At 44.4% G+C, this 16,705-nt stretch overlaps 1 protein-coding gene across 10 annotated transcripts in view; it reads left to right on the top strand.

The window, feature by feature from the left end:
* MGAT4C (MGAT4 family member C) overlaps positions 1–16,705 on the top strand; it is a 399,470-nt gene that overhangs the window by 358,787 nt on the left and 23,978 nt on the right. For 2 of the 10 annotated variants that reach the window (XM_077338977.1, XM_077338976.1), the window contains exon 1: positions 8,431–8,600. The exons of the other annotated variants lie outside the window; for them this stretch is intronic. The gene's annotated coding sequence lies outside the window, so the exon portion shown is untranslated. Of the gene's footprint in view, positions 1–8,430; positions 8,601–16,705 lie in introns of those variants that run through there. 10 annotated transcript variants of the gene reach the window in all.

Below are 16,705 nucleotides of genomic sequence, written 5' to 3'. Positions count from 1 at the left end.
CAAAACATAGGCATACAAACCTCTTTCCTGGTGGTAGGTCTATCACAAATTCAAAACACACAATACTCTTTATTTATTTGTTGTGCAATGGCCATATTTTAGTCCGGAAAAAATATATAAGTTCTGTGTAAAAGTCATTTGTAAAAGCCACTTTGGGTCCTCATTGGGGAGAAAATCAAATAGGGAAAGAAATTTCCTTTTTGATTTTGGACAATTTAAATTTTCCATCTGCAACCAATCTGATTGAACCGCGGTGACCCTATCTTTCCCCAAAGATATCCAGGAGCAGAGAAAACATGGTAGAATTGATCAAGCCACTTTAAGGGTTCCCAGTGTTTTTGTGGAATACTGTCCTCCCCACTGAGGTAGAGAAGCAGGGTGTCCTTGATTGGTTGGGCATTAGTTCTAAGTCTTGCAAGATTTTCCTCCCAAGATTTATTTTTTAAAAGGTTTAAGGTGACTGTGCTCCAGAATCCATACTTCTCGCAGCAGAGATTTGCCTCATTCTGTGAGAGGTTATTGTGCCCGCCTTGCTTACTTGCAACTTTAGGAAGAGAAGCCTCATGCTCAAGTGCAGATATGTTTCTGTTTCATCAAGTTCTTGGTTCTTGTACATGTGTAGCCATTATGATTCTCTGGAATAGGGCATGCAACTTCATCTTGATTTGAGGTTTTAGTGGTACCTTGTATGTCATGTTTTAGTCCTAATATTCTGTGCACTGTTCAATAAATAGTATCATATTTTAATTTTTATTTGCTCAAGCTTTGAGTTTCTGACTTAATTTTCAGGTTGGGCTTTTCTCCTCATTTTGTTTTTACTAACCTTATTATAAGAGCCTCTTGTGGCGCAGAGTGGTAAGGCAGCCGTCTGAAAGCTTTGCCCATAAGGCTGGGAGTTCAATCCCAGCAGCCGGCTCAAGGTTGACTCAGCCTTCCATCCTTCCGAGGTCGGTAAAATGAGTACCCAGCTTGCTGGGGGGGTAAACGGTCATGACTGGGGAAGGCACTGGCAAACCACCCCGTATTGAGTCTGCCATGAAAACGCTAGAGGGCGTCACCCCAAGGGTCAGACATGACTCGGTGCTTGCACAGGGGATACCTTTACCTTTACCTTTAACCTTATTATATACATATGGTTGCTCAGTGAAATGCTACTACAAATTTTTAAAAAGGGGGATTTAATGTCTTAATTATTTGAAAGGTATGAAAAAAGAGGAGGCTGGAGAGGATCAGAATTCTAGAAGGAAGGGGGGGGGGAGGTAGTAAGGCCAGGATTAAGGAGATTGATCCACTCATTTCATCATCAAAAATCATGAATGTGATTAAGAACATCTTGTTTCTTCTTTGTTCTTGTATCAGAGTAATATTCCAAAGTATTGTAGAAACAGGAAAAATATAGATCTACATTGTTGTTGTTGTTATTGTTAGTTGCGAAGTCATGTCCAACTGATTGTGACCCCATGGACAATGATCCTCCAGGCCTTCCTGTCCTCTACCATTCCTCAAAGTCCATTTAAGTTTGCACCAACTGCTTCAATGACTCCAGCCAGCCACCTCATTCACTGTCATCCCCTTCTTCTTTTGCCCTCAATTGCTCCCAGCATTAGGCTCTTCTCCAGGGAGTCCTTCCTTCTCATGAGGTGGCCAAAGTATTTGAGTTTCATCTTCAGGATCTGGCCTTCTAAGGAACAGTCCGGGCTGATCTCCTCTAGGACTGACCGGTTTGTTCGCCTTGCAGTCCAAGGGACTCATAAGAGTCTTCTTCAGCAACAGATTTCAAAAGCCTCAATTCTTTGCCGCTCAACCTTCCTTATGGTCCAACTTTCACAGCTATACATTGCAACTGGGAAGACAATAGCGTTGACTAGACGCACTTTTGTTGGCAGGGTGATTTCTATGCTTTTTAGGATGCTGGCTAGACTTGCCATAGCTTTCCTCCCCAGGAGCAAGCGTCTTTTAATTTCTTTGCTGCAGTCCCCATCTGCAGTAATCTTGGAGCCCAGGAAAATAAAATCTGTCACTACCTCAATTTCTTCCCTATCTATTTGCCAGGAATTGAGGGGGCCAGATGCCATGATCTTTGTTTTCTTGATGTTGAGTTTCAAGCCAACTTTTATACTCTCCTCCTTCACCTGCATCATAAGGCTCTTTAGTTCCTCTTCGCTTTCTGCCATTACAGTGGTATCATCTGCATATCTGAGGTTGTTGATATTTCTCCCTGCAATCTTGATCCCAATTTGTGACTCATCTAACCCCACCTTTCTCATTATGCGCTCCGCATACAAGTTAAATAGGCAAGGCGACAGTATACAGCCCTGCCAATCTCCTTTCTCAATTTTAAACCAATCAGTGATTCCATGCTCGGTTTTCACTGTTGCTTCTTGACCTGCATATAGGTTTCTCAAGAGACAGATCTACAAATATTTTTTTCAAAAGTTTCAATGAAACCAGTCTATCAACTAATAAAAATATCTGTCTCCCCTTAATTTAAATTTGGTCATTCAGGAAGCAATTTAAGATACAGCCAGTTCTGAGTTAAGAATTACCTAGAGTTTTGGGGGTAGAACTGGGAGTGGATGAGATTTGGGGCAGGAAGGGACCTCAAAGGAGTAAAATACTATGGAGTCTACCCTCCAACACATCCATTTTCTCTAGGGGAATCAACCTCTGCAGTCTGGAGAAGAGATAAAATTTCAGGGGATCCCTAGTTCCCACCTGGAGACTGACATCTTTTTACACAAAGCAGCAACTCCCTTTTGTTAAACCCAGCAGCTAGGGAGAGGAGGCATGCTTCCAGCCAATTTGAAGCCTCATTCACTTGCTTCCCTTGAGCATCATCATCACACTAAATAATTTTTAAAATCTTTATTCTTGTAGCCTCTCCTTCCCATGAGATTCAGGACAGGTAACATCAATCAATAAAATACAGACATAAGTATTAAAGCATTATAAACATATATCACATTTACAGTGTCCCAGCACATCTGCCAGTTGATTAAGCACTGGGAGGATATTGGGTTTTTGTAGTTTTTCCTTTTTAGTAGATGGAAATTCCTCTTGATATTCCAGTAGATATTTCCCTAGAGGAGGCCAGCCCATTAGATGTCATAGGTGAATATTCCCAGCCTGGTCCTGCAGTCATCAGTGCATGGATTAGCATTAAACATATGTGAAATATAAATGTTCCTAAGCAAAAGAACCTCTGATGTATTTACTGCAATGTGGTCAAATGGTCACAGAAAGTGACGCATTTATCTTCCTGAAATAATATTATTTGTAAACTAGCTTCAAAGCCCGTTCCTAAGAACAGGCTTCGAAATGAGAGCAACACTGACCAGGCAGCTTAAGGTGGCTTTGGGGCAGACGGGGGCTGGCCAACTTGTTAGCAGGGCCAGGACAGAGCTCCTTAGCAGGCAGTCAGCAGGCCAGGAGGCCCTCGTTAGCAGGGCCAGCTAGCAGGCCAAGATGCCCTCATTAACAGGCCCTGCTTAGCAGGCCGGGAAGCCCTCATTAGTGTTAGCAGGCCCTCCACCACTACCCTTCACCCAGAGCCCTCTTCCCTTACTTGCTGCTGGCTCCAGGCACTGAGGTGCATCTGAGAGCAAAGAGGCTAGAGTCCATGGATAGAGGGCAGGAGCTGCAGGGGCTGGCTGCACCCTGATTGGACAGCCAGACATGTTCCACCCTCCCAGACTGTTTCACAAATATATAGAGGAACCATGGATAAAGATGTATAAGTGCCATTTTCTTAGAAGAGTTGGTTCTTATATGCCGCTTTTCTTTACCTGAAGGAGTCTCAAAACAGTCACCTTCCCATTCCTCTCCCCACAACAGACAACCTGTGAGGTAGGTGAGGCTGAGAGAGCCCTGATATTACTGCTCAGGCAGAGCAGCTTTATTAATGCTGCGGCGAGCCCAAGTTCACCCAGCTGGCTGCATGTAAGGGAGTGCAGAATCAAACCTGGCTCACCAGATTAGAAATTTGCACTCCTAACTGCTACACCAAGCTCAGCCCAAAACATGCCCAGGAAAGATAGATTTCTTAGAAAGATCCCAGTACATTTATTTTCATATAGTTCTGCTGGGGCAGTACTTACCTGTTTCTATGAAACAGAGGTTGCAACAGTAGCTTTTAGTGCAAGAAAAATAACTATGTTGAACAGCTGACAAAATTTATAATGGTAGTTTTCTGCTATATGTGTTATGTAAAATCATACAGCCTACCCATTCCAAGCAAGTAAGAGCAGGCTTCTATCTAAAGGCCAGTTTTGATGTATTATTCTTTCCCCACAAAGGAATAACTGGAGAACATGCCGGGGGAAAACCTATGGAGCAATACAAAGGAGGGGGTGGAGGGAGGGAACATTTTATATGAAAAGAAAGTTAAGGTTGCTGAGCCCAGATACCTCTTAGCCAGAGATGTCTGTAACTACCAGCATCCTGAGAAAACTTCACCAGACTTACTGAAACTTTTTTTCTTCCTTATAAAATTGTAAGTTTTTTTTTCTAAGCAAGAGCTGCCAACAGTTTTGCTGCTGATAAATCATAGAGTTGGAAGGGACCTTACAGGCCATCTAGTCCAACTCCCTGCTAAGTGCAGGATCAGCCTCAAGCATCCATGATAATAGTTTCTTCAGCCACTGCTTAAAGACCACCAATGAGCAGGAGCTCACTACCTCGTTAGGTAACCTACTCCACTACTGAACTCCTTTGACTTTGAACTTTCCCCATGATATATAGCCAGTACCATTCTCCATGTAGTATAAATCTATTACTATGGATCCTATTGTCTACTGCCCACAGGAACCATTCCCTACCCTCCTCTAAGTGACAACTTTTCAAATACTTGAAGAGGGCAATCTTGTCCCTTCTCAACCTCCTCTTCTCCAGGATGAACATTCCTAAGTGCTTTAGTCTTTCCTCATAGGGCTTGGTTCCCCAGACCATGAATCATCTGTGTTGCTCTCCTCTATACCCTCTCAATTTTGTCCACATTGTTACGTCAAATGCGTATCTGTAAGGACATGAGTATAAATTTAGTTGTGGGGAATTAGCTAGTAGAGCCACCAAGAGGCAGTGTGGAGTAACACAAGATCTTTTATTGCACAGTTTACCAGGTAATTATGTCACTGAGATAGAACTGAGGCAGACAACAATCTAAACATGGAAGGATTTTATTATCACACACTATTTAGACAAAAGAGAACACATGCGTACTCCAGCATAGAAATATACGTTCCTAGCCACTAGCACACAAGGAATAGGCTCACGGGGATAGAACCTATACTAAGGGTTGATTGAAGGTGATACCTTCCTGTCTTCTGGGTGGAGCAGAGTTCCGGGTAAGCGATACAGGACGACAGACGAGGGACCAAGACGAGCATTGAACCGCATTTCTGTAGCCCGGAAACTGACTGCACTTTGTGTCTGTGGAAGCCCGATATTTAAAGGAAATTTGTGACCTGAGGCTATCGGGGGCTGATTCTATCTTGTCCAGGGGTTGGACAAATTTTGATGGGCGGTAACAATTATGGCCAGGTCCCCACAAAGAAATGGGTTGCTGAGACAAAGAAACTAGCTGCTGGGAATATGAAGAAATGTTTCCTACTTAGAAGGGCTGATGGCCCAGTTCTGGCAAATCCTGGATGGTTGCTTGTGCCTGGGAATAGTGATTAGGGAAAGGACAAAGACCAAATCTTAGATTAGATCGAGGGTGTCTGGGTGGAGGGATGTTTTGGGTGGGGTGCCTTTGTCTCTCTATACTTGCCAGGTGTGCTGACAAAACTCCTTTTTTGTTTGCAAGCAAGTGTGCTGGGGAGTCCTAGCTCCAAGTCCTGCTGGAGAGCAAGAGGTGGATTTTAGTTGTTCTCCCATTATGCTTTTCAAGGCTTGACCTTGGTCTGCGCAAGAGTGTCAAGGAGGGTTGGCATGGCTGTACTGGTCTGCGGTAGAGGGGTGGCAGCCCACGTAACCACATCCTTTTTAAAGTGAGGTCTCCAGGACTCACACAGTACTCCAGGTGTAGTCTAACTAATGCAGTACACTGTGGGACTATGACAATTTGGGATTTCAATGTGATGCCTTTGTTGATACCAACCAAGAATGCATTCATCTTTTTTACCATCACTTCACACTGTCTGCTCATATTTAGTTTACAGTCCACAAGTACCCCAATATCACATCCACACATATAGTATTGTTCAGAAAAAACAATATCATCAACCAATGGAAAATTACAGGGGTCTGCATAAATGGTGGTCGTTTTTTCCCCTCTCTCCTCAAAAATAATTGGATTAGGCTATGTAATGGGTAAGAGCATCTTGTGGTGCAGGGTGGTAACATGCTGTCTGAAGCTCTGACCATGAGGCTGGGACTTCGATCCCAGCAGCCGGCTCAAGGTTGACTCAGCCTTCCATCTTTCCGTGGTTGGTAAAATGAGTACCCAGCTTGCTGGGGGGTAAAACAGTAATGAGTGGGGAAGGGAATGGCAAACCACCCTTTATTGAGTCTGCCAAGAAAACGCCAGCAGGTGTCACCCCAGGGGTCAGACATGACTCAGTGCTTGCACAGGGGATACCTTTACCTATTTAATGGTTTACATATCAGTTATGTCCATTTCTGTACATTTGCAAAGACTATGAGGTTGATTGGTTCTGTGAGTATGGAGATCACATTGCTTGAAGTTTGTATGGGGTACTTACTACAGGTAACACATCTTTCTAATTCTGTCTGCTCTACACATGCAAGATGAGAAGTAACTGTATTGCTTATTGAAACGTTATGTTTTACAATGTCATGTAATGCCTTCAGGCAACAAATTACCCACTTTGTAATGCAGCAGTTCACAATTCTATATTAATATGATTAAAAGAAATCTGAAGAAGTCGTTTCATTGTCACCTGTGGGTATATCTTGCAGGACCATGAACAAGGTCTGTGTTTGCAAATTTTAGCCAACACAAGGACCCTCTGGGTTGATTATATACAGAAAATCATGGTCTGATGCTATAGAGGCTATGATATTACAAAATAGTTGCTTCCGAAAAATTATGAGCACTCCTGCAGGTACCTTGTCCAAGGGGAATAATGACTAAATATATCTTCCAGCAATCAATAACTACATCCTATATGACTGGGGGAGTTAATAGTTCTCTTAGAAGCATGTCTTTTACATCAAATATTGGCAGTTCCACACTCCAACTGATCTCTAAACTAGAGCATGAAGCAAAACCTGCAGAGCGCAGGAGGTGGTTCTGTTTGTTTGTTCGCCCCCCCCCCCATTTGATCAGCACTTAGGCACTGAAAGGTGCTCTTTCCCTAAAGCCCACAACACAAAAATCAAATGAAAAAACACTGTTAAAAAAATCGAAAGGCAGATGCTTGCTACTCACTAAATGAACACACCAGGGCTGTAGAAAGCAGATCACACCTGCTCCAGTTCAAATGGACAATGAGAAAAGCACCACCAATGGAAAGGGTGTTACATATTCATTCTGGCAGTTGTCTAAAGCAAGAAGAGACAAAATCTAACTGGATGTTCTAATCCCTGTTTCAGTTTCCATTTTCTGCTGCATAGAGCTTTTGTAAATGAGCTCTTTCCCCACTGGTAGATGTTATTGCTGACCACGGTGCCCTTGAATTATAACCATTTTGCATTTATTTTTCAAATATGAGTATATGTTTATTGTCAATGACCGTATTTTACAGAGGGTGGCTGTGTTGGTCTGTGGTAGAAGAGCTAGATCTCAGTCCAGGTAGAGACAAACAAGATTTTCTCTTCTGATAAAGGGAACTTTGAGGTCCATTCTGCACAACTTTAATGTAGCAGAAGGCTTGCTAATTGTAAACGCTACTAATTTGCAGTTCCGCAAGACGTCACACACAATCTGCAACACTCCTGAAACAGTCCCGCAAAAAGCAATTCATTGTAGCACTTCTAGGGAAATCGGGAAAAGTGGATTCATCCTCCGAAAAGCGCTACACTCTTGCGAACAATCTGCAACACTAGCAAGAAAGACCTGTGCGTTCCCATTGTTGCGGTTCCAACAAAGTCCCTCCCGCTGGCTCTCTCCTCCGAACTTCCGGCGAAGCGATCACCATTTTTTTTTCGTAGTGAGTGGAAAGCAACAAACCAGTGAGGCTTCATTCACACAGCGAGGCTTCTTCGGCTACTGTCCCTCCACAAAAGTGCTTTAAAGCTCCCCTAAGTCCCCAAGCACAACACAGCCCCGTTTGCAAGTTCCCTTTATTTTTGGCCGAAAAACGCGCCCGTGCGGGGGGGGGGGTATTTCTTTTTCACTCGGGGAAGCGTGGTAACGATGACTCGCCAGCTCATATGCCAGCTAGATGGGTCTCTACGTTAGGAAGAATCAAGGCATATTCATTGTAACGGGTATATTTCTTTTCTTTTTTTTTAACTGTGCTTAAAGGGAAAGGGGCTTTTCGGGAGCATGATAACAATTGCCCATTGACTGTTCGTTTGATTGACGGCCAGGGGCAGGACCAACCACAGAAAAAATTGCTTCCTTTCTAGCAATTTTTGCGAGACCGGAAACCTGTGGGAAACGAATGAAACGCTACTGGATTCCACTACAAAGGCAGGTATGCGTAACGCCGAGATTTCACTTTTAAAAATAGCATTTCCGCTTTGTGGAACCAATTGGCAACATTGGTCCTTGTGCGGAAACACTCAGAATCTTGAAAGCTTTTAGCCCCCAAATCTTGTTCATTTCTAAAGGGTTCCAGGGCTCAGATTTAGCTGTTCTACTGCAGACCAACACAGCGACCCTCAGAAACTATTTTCATGGTTATAGCTCAGTTATGTTTTTAGAAATGTTTGGTGTCGGTCCTGAAGCACATTTACTTTGAGTCTATCTGGAAAGGAATGATATGTGCTTGCAACCATCTTCCCAATTGAGGCATTAAGCACAGTTTATTTAAGAATGTCTATACTTTCTCTCCATCCTATTGTGCTTTCAAGGAAGCCGACTACTCAATTTAGGAACAATATTCACTTACAAACAAAGACTGAGGGGCCATGCACATCCACAATGTCTGAGGGGTGAGTCCACTATCAATTCACATTGACTTGCAGGAAGGCATTATGTGCTAGAATAAGATAATGTTGAGATAAACAGGGCCACAGCTTTATTACCTCCCCACGGGAGGGCTGGCACAGCATAGGAGAGGGGCCTGACCTAGCAGTCAGCAGATTGTACCAATAATCCACAGAGTCCAGAGGCACCCTGGAGACCCACACCATTCCCAGCCGGGAGAGCAGATTCCCTTGCCTACTGAAGTCTGCCACTAAGGGAAGTGACTTATGCAGGGGAGCCATCAGGAGCCAACCTGATTTGACTGCCCCCATGCCAACTGGCAAAGGTGCCCCTGGCCTCCCAGCTGGGTAAGCTGAACTCATATAAGCACCACCTCATAAGGAGGCCCTGAACCACAGGGAGTCCAATTGCACACCAGACTGCCTGCCAACAGGCTCCATCCTGCAGCTGTGACAATTATTGAACAAAACATCACCTCAAAACCCTGAACAAGACAGGGTGGGTGGGCATCCCTGGCAAAGAGGGTGAGACCCATGCAGTGAGTTAAATATTTGCAATGGGACCCACCCTGCCTTTAATGCTGTGCACACTGTGTTCCAGCAGCATGCACACAAGAGGGTCTCTGGGTTGCCGCCTCTCCCTCCCAGCAAGCCCTCTCAACCACATCAATATTTGGCTGAGATAAGTTGAAGCCAGGTTTTCTCTTGCTGCAATGTTCTCCTGACAACTGAGTAACTGGTTCTTTCTATTTCAAGCAGGATTGCTTTCTTTTTCAAGCAGGCACATAGTGTTGCCAGGCTCCCCCTGGCCACAGCTAGGGGCAGGGCTGTCTTAATGCATGGGCACCCTGGGGAGTTGACACAAGCATGGGTCAGGGAAAGGTCATTTGCATATCATTCAACATTAGCCAGTGCCAACTATAAAAGATAATAGGTATAACCTCAGAGGGTGGAAGGAACAAGGGAGTTGGGAAGGGAGGATGGGGGAGCCCCCTGGGGAAAGCAGGCTCCCTCGTGAGCCTCTTCAGCTGATGGCATGTACCTAGGCTATGGGTACATGGCACAGGGAATCCCCAGACCTCACCTGTGGACTGGCACCCCTTGCTGATTGGTTGACTGGTATGACAATCACAGGGCCAATTCCTCTGCTCTGCTAGGAGCAACACTTCAAGAAGAAAGAAATTAGACTTGCTTCTTGACAAAAATCACCAAAAAACAAGTCAAATGTTTATTCACTGAATTCACATAAAAGACACCTGACAAATGTTTTAAAGGAGCCAGAAAACAAACTGGGTCAACAATGGAACACAGCAAGCTTGTCATTACTAGACCAAAGATGTGTTTGTTAGAAGGGGAGGAGGTAATGCTTACTCTAAGGCAGAAAAACCTGTACAAGTTGCTGTAGGAGGGTACTCGCCTCAAGTGAAACATCCCCAGCTTCTTTATGAGTAGCAAGCCAAAGGTAACCCAATAATGTGATCAGAACTCACACCACAAACAAAGGGTTAAAATATTATAGCCTTTAAATTCATGATGTAACCCATCATAAGCACAAGCTTTGCCTTTTCATTCTTAACACTTATGTCTGTTTTGGTGTGCCAACACGGCTGTTTATTACTTTACTTTCCAATCTGGCAGCATAGATGGATCCTGTAGTAAAATGGACAGATGGCACATTTTAATTCATTAGTAGATAATTATTTGGCTGGAATTTGTACCAAAAATGACACTAACCATATGAAGACAAATTCTCTACAATAGGAGGTTGTTTTTCCCCCGAATGCCGAATCATTCATTTAATTTGTAGAATATAGTATTAGCCTGCTAACTTTCTAGCCAACCATTTTCCCTGAATATGATCTGTATTTTTGTGACACTGTGGATATTACAGTTGTTCAGATTAAAAAATAATTAGGAATGTACAAACTCATTAATTTTCATATCCTCAATGTTTGAGGAGCTCAGGTTCATCCTTGTTCATATCCACCACCACCCCATATAAGTTCAATTGTTCCTGTCATTGTTAGTTTTTCCAATTGACTGCAATGGCTCCTTATACTATCAGCTGTTGTATAACTGATTAATCAGTTTGGGATTTTCACATACATATTAGAAGCTTCCTATAAGCTTGGCACTTCTAAACTGCTGAATGCATTTTTTCCTTTCTTGTACCCTTGAGCTCAGTAAACATCAGCTGATCCTTCTGAGTTATCAGCATAATGAAATAATAATGTATCGGCAGACATGTAATGGGGGTATGAGGCCAGTTTGGAGAAGAAAGACATGACACAATTCGTTGGCATAAAATGGCCACAGCTTTAATGATACACACGCATAGGGTTGGAGCAACAAGGGTATGAGCTTAAAACTAGGCTTAAAACAGATGCTCCCAGCCTTACCTCCTCTGACGCACACACTGCCAACGCAGCGTGCCCCAGGAGGCCCACGCTGCAGCTGCCAACGTCACCACTTCCTTCTCCCACCCCCACGCAGCCAAAAGGTGGCACGGGTTAGTCCATAGTGCCCATTATCATCAAACCCACAACAAGTGTCAATATTGTAGGGGAGACATGTTTCCTAGCTTTAGTTTCAGCCCTCAGCTTGAAACAGCACTGGATTTTGGCCCTTGGTCTAAAAGCATCCACTCAAATCATCAGGGTTGGTCAAACCTGAATCTAAGTGAAACTGTTCCATATTACTTGTTGCAGAAGAAGGGAATCACATTATTTCTCCAGCTGTTCCCAAGGGAAGAATGGGCTCACGATAGGTTTGGCATCTTCATCCACTCTTTAATGGTATTTTTGTAATTCAGAAACAGTTTATTTCTGCAAATACAGGGGGTTTTTTTCCCAGTTAGCAGCCTCAGATCACCAAGTTTCAGTAAAAAAAAATAAGGACAATGAATGCCTTTTTTAGACTGCAAGTTATAAAATCAACTATTATTATTCCTAGAAACATAGACTTTGAAAAGTATAGCATAACTACCCAAAGTTATAATGAATGATGAAACATTTTAATATGAAATGATTTTTTTTAATGAAGAGACAATATTAATGGGACCTTTACAAAATAATTATGGGAAGTATAAACAGTATTTTTTCTGATCAAATCAAATTTTATTTGATATTACATGGCAGCCAGATAAAACAACGTGGAATTAGGCATTTTAAAAAAAAATTAAAATTTATTTATCACCATCTTGCCAATCTTTAACCGCTCCGCGGTTAAAAATAAAAGAATAAGGGCTCCCTGGGAGGAGTCCGTCCGTGATGGGGAAGGCAGACGATTCGCCTCCTGCCCCCCAACTGACCAGCGGAGGCCACTCCGCTGCTCAGCCTGCCTCCCGAACCGCCCACCTCTCAATGTCGCCTGCCTTCCCCTGCTGCCCACCATTCCCAGCTCGCCACTCGCTGAGCCACCTCGCCAGCTGCCCGCCCTATACTTCCTCCACCGCCGCTTGCCCGCCTCACCTGCTACCCCACCCGCCACTCTCCCACCCCCACCCCATCCATCCTGACCTCCGGCAATGCTCCCCACCATGCCTGGCCCCCCCCTCTTCCAACTACAGCCCATCACCGCTGCCCTCTGCCACCCCACTCCACCTTCCCCGCCCCCTACTCTCACACCCCAACATCCTCCCCTCACCAGCTTCCCTTCGCCTGATTCCATCGCTTTACGGCTCCTCCCCTCCAACTGAGGCCACTGATGCACCGTGGCCCTGCCCCGCCCTGTGCCCCTTCTCCCCTCCAGATGCTTTGACAACTTTCCACGCCATCCCCTGTGCCTGCTGCCACCACCCCGCTGTGAGGACGAACCCCCCAACCAACAGCGTGCCTCGCCCCACACTCCCCTCCACCCCTCCCCACCCCACCGTCCCTGCCGCCGCCCACAACCCGCCCCAGCCACCTGGCCAATGCAACGGACGGACCATGCGCCCCGCACACAGCACGGTACGTCCTCTAACATCCAGCCATGCCGACTGGCCGGGAGGCCGCACCATCACTATCCCCACCCACCATACCCACCGCCTTCTCCACCCCCCCACCAAATGCTACTGCTTGCCTCCCCACCACCACTCACCCAGCCACCCACCCACCCATTGCTACTGCACCCTACCCCTCCCCACCCTTCCCCCTCGCCCCCTACCCTTCCCTCCCTCACTCCCTCCCTTCCTCCCACCATTCCCTTGCCCCTCACTTCCTCCCTACTTCCTTCATCCCTGCCTTACTCTGCTTCTCTCACTCTTCCTACCTCTCTTTCTAGCCTCATCCCTTTCTCCCTTTCTATCTTTCTCCATTCGTCTATTTCTCCCTTCCTTCTCCCCCTCCCCCCACCCACATTCCTAGCGCCCGCTGTATTTAATGACAGCGGGCTTAATATCTAGTTACAATTTATTTTATTACAATAAAATAACACCCTCTAAAAGACAAAAAAAGGCATAACAATACCTAATAGACCCATATTCCTCATTCACCTATTTCTGGTAGTTTCAAGAGATGTAAACTGGGGTGATGGATGACCCCAGTGGAATCTAGATGCCACAAGGGCATCTTATATCCCAGTGTGCAGCCCGACCTCAACCAAAAGCCTGGCAGACGAGTTCTGTCTTGCAGGCCCTGCAGAGCCAAGAGACCTCCATCAGGGCCCTCGGCTCTACTGGGAGCTCATTCCACCAGGTAGGGGCCAGGAATAAAAAGCCGTGGCCCTGATTGAGGCCAGGCATGCTTCCCGGGGACCCAGGATCCTCAACTAATTCATACCCACAGAGCATAATGCCCTGCAGGGGGCATAAGGAGACAACAAGTCCCGCAGGTAGACAGGACCCAGGCCACTTATAGTATCAAAGGTCAAGACCAAAGGTCAAGACCAATACCTTGAACTTGATTCAGAAGCAAACCGGCAACCAATGAAGCTGCCTCAGCAACAGCTGGACGTGGGCCCTCCAAGATGACTTTGTGAGGACCCAAGCAGATGCATTTTGTCCTAGTTGAAGTTTCTGAGTCAGGGCCAAGGATAGACCTGCATTAGCAAGTTACAGAAGTCTGATCTGGAAGTGACTGTTGCATGGATCACTTTAGCCAAGTGTTCTGGGGACAAGTAGAGCACTAGTAGCCATGCTTGGCACAGATTGAAAAATGCTGTCTGGGCTATCTTCATGACCTGAGCCTCCATTGACAAAGCGGCATCAAAAATCATGCCCAAGTTCCTGGCCATATGTGCAGATGTAAGTTGCACTCTGTCCAGGTAAGGGAGACACTTCCTGGGTTCCACCCAGCCACAGGACCTCCATCTTGGGGAGGTTGAGTTTCAGTTTAAATGAAGGCTGAAAATTCAAAGAACTTGGTACCTGTATTATCATAATGATGCATCAGTATAATGAAATTCCACTACCATTTTTGTTAAAGTTGGAAAGGCCTGAGTGGCCCAGGGGTGGGAGGGTGGTCAGTGCTGGGAGCCTGGGATGGGGAACTGTATGAAAACTTGCCACAAGGCAACTTCATTGCCACTGTACTTTATCTGCAGCCTCAGATGTAAATATAAAAGTTAGCATAAAAACTACATATGTGTAACAATCACCCATGAGCACAGTGACAAAAATGTAGATGATATGCACATGGTACATGCCTGACCCAATCTGAATTTAATCAGGAAGAGTGATAATGTAAAAAGAATCATTGTATTTTCGCATTAAGTTTTACCCCAATACCCAAACAGAAGAACAGACTACAGCTAATCACTCCACTATAGCAAAACTGCTGATTTAAAGCTGATCTTGCCTGCCTAGGAGGAATTTTTTAAATAAAAGAATACTCAATAACTTTCATCATTTAAAAAAATTAAAAACCACGTTGGAAATAATGGGAAGCGAAAGTGGTTTATCATGTGAGTAGTATCTGGACTTTCACGACTATCAGTAAATCCTGTTTCCTATGTGATGGAGGTTGAGATTAGATATATGTCTTTAAACTCATAATTACCGAAGTTTTTATACCCAAATTTGGGGGAGGGGGGCATGTATATGTACACTTCAAATCTTCTGTACCAAACAATTGTTTTGCCCTGCCCTGCCCTGGATAGTCTTGCCAGATCTTGGTAGCTAAGCTAAATCCTGGCTGGTAATTGAATGGGAGACCACCAAGGAAATCCAGAGTCAGTATGTCAAGGCAGGCATACAAACCACCTCCAAATGTCTCTTGCCTTGAAAACCCTACCAGGTTGCCAAAATCATATGGGATGACACATTGGAGTACTATTGCTACTATAGGAATTGGTTGGAAAAGTCTATGAATTCCCCACGTGATAAATTATTTTTTACACAGATTGGCTGTACATTGAGACAAATTCTTTCACACATAAATAAGATATCTCATTCTCATTGAATATTGTTTTAGAATCCACACTAGCATTTTGTAGACTGCCTTTGTGGCATGGGGCTTCCAATATATCATCTGTTCATAAAGCTCTTCAGGGACAAATGAAAATCATGTTCAGGATGTTTTAATTTGTACATAGCAGAACAAATTGAGATTTCATTTACAGTGGTGTAATTGATATAGCACTACAATAGGACAGAATATTAGATTTTCATAAGCATGCAATCACTTTCAAAGGTGGTAAAAGAATCATTTTCAAATGCTGGTAGTTATGAAAAAACATTCCAGTATGCAGGCTCACTGACCAACTATATAAACACTGAAGATAGGTTATGCCAGCAGTATACTAGCCCATTATATAATAGATTGAGACTTGTTACTTTGGGGGGGGGTGTTCAGTCAGATATTACCAACTTAATAAAATATCTAATTTTTGCATTTTTGTATGGGGTCAGCAATATCTTACTTGGTGAAAAGTTCCCTGATAGATTCATATTTCCTCAAATTTGTAACTGAAGAAGGGAGGCCCATTTTCCATCCCACTATAGACCTTAAACAGTGCCCTTATATTGTGTCCTACATGAACCCATTAATGGAAAAACTTTGGGTGGATGTGGGAGGAAGGAGGGAGCTTTTCACTGATGAAAATACCTTCCATTATTTTGCCAGGAGCTCCCAGCTTAACCTAAGTTTCAGCTGCATGAGAGCTTAGCCTAGCCGGATGTTCAACAGGCAGAGAGCTCTAACCTGCAGGAAAGAATGGAGCTGCAGAGAAACCAGAGCTTAGATTCCAAAGTTGTTACAGGAACTCCTCATTCCTCTGTCCACTCTCCAGCTGCAGCTCCTGCCTTGTCAGTACACCTGGCTCACCTGAGTCAAATAAGCAATACCAGCTATGTGCTGGAAGGGAGCTCCAGTCTAAAAGGCACCACACCATGTTATCAAGAAAGTTGCTGACTGCAGAAGATTGTGAGTCATCACAAAGTGAGGACTGAGAGACTACTGATGGCCTGTATTAACTTGAAGCTGGGAGGGCTGGGTTGTGGATACAACCAGTGACCTCCTTTTGCTAATGTCCTTGGACTGCCTGATGGAACCCTTGACTCACTGGAATGAATTAAGACATTCATTGCATTCTGCCTGTCCCTTAGCATTCTATTTTTGAAAAACCAATTCTCTCTACCTCCCTGGCAGCTCATCTGTACTTCCAGTAGAGACCTGAAACTTAAGACCAACACAGGAGGCAAAGGAAGCAGCTGGCTTCTCTACTTTGTTCA

Source organism: Paroedura picta, chromosome 5, assembly GCF_049243985.1.
Source record: "Paroedura picta isolate Pp20150507F chromosome 5, Ppicta_v3.0, whole genome shotgun sequence".
NCBI classification, from domain to species: domain Eukaryota; kingdom Metazoa; phylum Chordata; class Lepidosauria; order Squamata; family Gekkonidae; genus Paroedura; species Paroedura picta.
The sequence above is the reverse complement of the archived record's forward strand: the minus strand, read 5'-3'. Positions and strand labels throughout refer to the sequence as shown.